Below are 3244 nucleotides of genomic sequence, written 5' to 3'. Positions count from 1 at the left end.
ATATGCATATATATATATATATATATATATATATATATATATATATGCATGCGCCGGCATATATAAGCTTTTACAGTAAGAGTAGGGTCCTAGAATGTGTTGCCTGGATGTAATTACCACGCTTGGAAGTATGGAATTATTATGGGATGGGCGTCCACACATGTGCACTAAAATAGCCTAAACGCAAAGAAAAAACGCCAGGAATGCTCACAGTGAAAATTTCCAGAAGCTTAGGGAACAAACCAGCAGTAAGCCATCCTTTAAGTCTTTAAATCTCTCTCCAGAGCGACAGAGAAAATCGAACCTTCTAGCACTAGGTTAAACCTAACAGTCGAGCTTTCCAGAAAGGCCTTGGCCCTGAGGGAACAGGAGAACGGGGGGGGGGGGGGTGAAGGGGGGTGAGGAATCGCCGGCAGGGGCGTTACTATTTTTTACGCAGCCGCAGCCGCAGAAGGATCCAGGGCAAGGGAGAGCAAGAGGACCAGGCCCGCCCAGAGATTCCGGTGGGTGGGGTTGAATACTAAACAAAGCCTGAAGAAATCCACCCCCGGGGGACGTCCCTGAGACCTAAAGACGGGTAATGGCGTCCGAGCGACCTTAGTTACCTAGCTAAAAGGGAGGAGGGAATTCAACCTTAGAGCCGCCCGGACAGAGGGCGCGCCGGAGCGCCTCTGCGAGCGGGGATGGGCTTCCACTGGAAACCGGAGTTAGCCCTTCAGCGGGGGGCCGAGATAACGGAAATGGCGGTAGGCCAGTCACCAAAAACCGCGCTCGCCGCCCTAACGTCCTCAGCGCCGCCGGAAGTGCAGGAGCCGCCTCCGGAGGGAACTTCCGGGTCTCGGGGCCGGATGACGTAACCCCCACCAGCCCTAAACATTCCCGCGCGGGAACGCGGGCTTGGGACCCGCCGCTGACGCGCCCGGGAAATAGCGCATGCGCAGAGCTATCCGGAGCGGCGGGGGGCGGGCTCCTAGCTGTGCCCGGAGGGAGGGGCTGAGACCCGTAGTGAAGCTAACCCAGCCGCTGTTTTTCCAGTGGCAAGGTTTGCTGACGGTCCCTCCAACTTATTCTCTTTATTTTCTGTCAAAACAGTAAAACAGACTAACAAAACAAAAGCAGGCGGACCGTGGTGATGGACGCCAGTAGGCAAATGCTGAAAAATAAAAACTGGGACAGGAGGATCTCGAGTTCGAAGCCAGCCTGAGTCAAGCCCTTTAAAAAGGCTGAATGTGATACTCGCCTCCCTAAATAAATAAAAATAAGCCGGGCGGTGGTGACGCACGCCTTTAATCCCAGCACTTGGGAGGCAGAGGTAGGCGGATCTCTGTGAGTTCGAGATCAGCCTGGTCTACAAGAGCTAGTTCCAGGACAGGCTCCAAAGCCACAGAGAGAAACCCTGTCTCGAAAAACCAAAAAGAAAAAAGAAAAAAAATTAAAAATAAAAACCCCCGGGGCTGGAGAGATGGTTCAGCGGTTAAGAGCACTGACTGCTCTTCCAGAGGACCCGGGCTCGATTCCCAGCACCCACATGGCAGCTCACAACTGTCTGAAAATGCAGTTCCATGAGATCTGACACCTTCACACCAATGAACATAATAAAGTTAAATAAAAAAAAAGTTTAAAAAAATAAAAGCCCCGACCAGAACAATAAAATAAATTATGAGTGGCGACCTGTAATAATAAGCATTTTTTTTTTAAAAAAACTAACTCATCAATAGAAAATAAAAATGGTTGAACGTGGTAGCCTGTAATCCAAGCACTCCAGAGGGCCTAGCACAAAACGGAGTTTGCCTTGTCCCTTCATTAGGAGACTGTCCACAAGTTCAGGACTAGCCAGGGTTACATAGTAAAACCCTCTCTAAATAAATAAAAGGCAGCAATTAGTCTAACAAGCATTGTTCTGTTGCTTGCATCAGATGAATGAACGAAAGTAATAAACATTCATTAGTCATGAGCATCCTGAATTCACCTGTGCATATTGTTAGCCTGCAAGGATTCATTCAAACTAGTGTTGATCGAACTAGAGAATGTGGTGGTCTCCTCTGTCAACCTCCAATTCCAAAACACTTTGGGGGAAAGATTTCTGGAAGCAAACTCTCCTGTTCTGTGCACTGGGTACCTTCAGAAAGCAGGGTGCTTCTGTGATGAATGGAATAGATTTAACCTTAGGAGAGAGAGGGCAAGCGACTCATGCTGGTCAGGATAGGGGATGCCTGATTAGTTTTGCTTTGGACTATGTTAATATCAGGGTATGATTACAAAAGAATCTTGGTTTTGGTTTGGTTTAATACAGAGTCTCGCTCTGTAGTCTAGCCTGGCTTAGAACTCACTATGTGGTCAAGGTTGCCCTCAAACTCGGGATAATCCTCTTGCTCTCCAAGTGCTGAGACTATGACGGTATGCCACTCTACCCAGTCTAGAAGTCTTGGTTTTTGCTATGGTCTGTTACTCTCGGAAAATAGCCCCATTTGATGTGAAGCTCTCAGAAATTATTTGTGTTCGACAAAACATCAAGGTCTTGGCTGTTGTTTTGACACACCTGGGAAAAGGGAGTTTCCGTTGAAGAACTGTCAGATTGGCCTGTGGATGCATCTATGGGGTCTTTTCTCGGTTTCAATTGCTGTAGGAGGACTCAGCCCATGGTGGGGGAGAGGCAGTATTAGCCTTAGGCCTGGGCTGTGTGTGACAGGGAGCTGATGTGAGCATGGGAGCAAGCCAGTAAGCAGCATTTCTCCACAGTTTCTGCGTCAAGTTCCTGCCCTGACTTCCTTCAACCATGGACTGTAACCTACAAGATGAAATAAATCCTTTCCTCCCCAAATTGGATTTGGCCATTTAAGGAAAACTATCTGTGTCCGGCTCAGGGTTCCTGGGACAAAGTTCTGAGCAGTTTATTTGCCCCAGAGGGACAGAGGGCAGGGATTAGGGACAAAGACAAGAGATGAGGACATGGAAGAAGGGGAAGGGAACAAGGGAAAGGGGGCAAGGGTATTTGCCCCAGAGGACAAAGGACTGCCTCTGGACAGAGAGGAGACCGATGTGGCTTGTGGCACGTAGGCAAAAGACAGTTTATAAAGGTGAAGGGGGAAACCCCTGTTAGGATGAGGTGTTTAATTTTAAGTGTGTGTGTTAATTAGGTGAGCCATAGGGGGCTTTTGGTTGCTGGACTTCAATACTTTCATAGCTGGACAAGAAAGTAACCAAATAAGGAAATAGACCTTGGTGGCCAGCTTTAGGAATGTAG

This window comes from Microtus ochrogaster, chromosome X, assembly GCF_000317375.1.
Source record: "Microtus ochrogaster isolate Prairie Vole_2 chromosome X, MicOch1.0, whole genome shotgun sequence".
In the NCBI taxonomy this organism is placed as follows: domain Eukaryota; kingdom Metazoa; phylum Chordata; class Mammalia; order Rodentia; family Cricetidae; genus Microtus; species Microtus ochrogaster.
The sequence above is the reverse complement of the archived record's forward strand: the minus strand, read 5'-3'. Positions refer to the sequence as shown.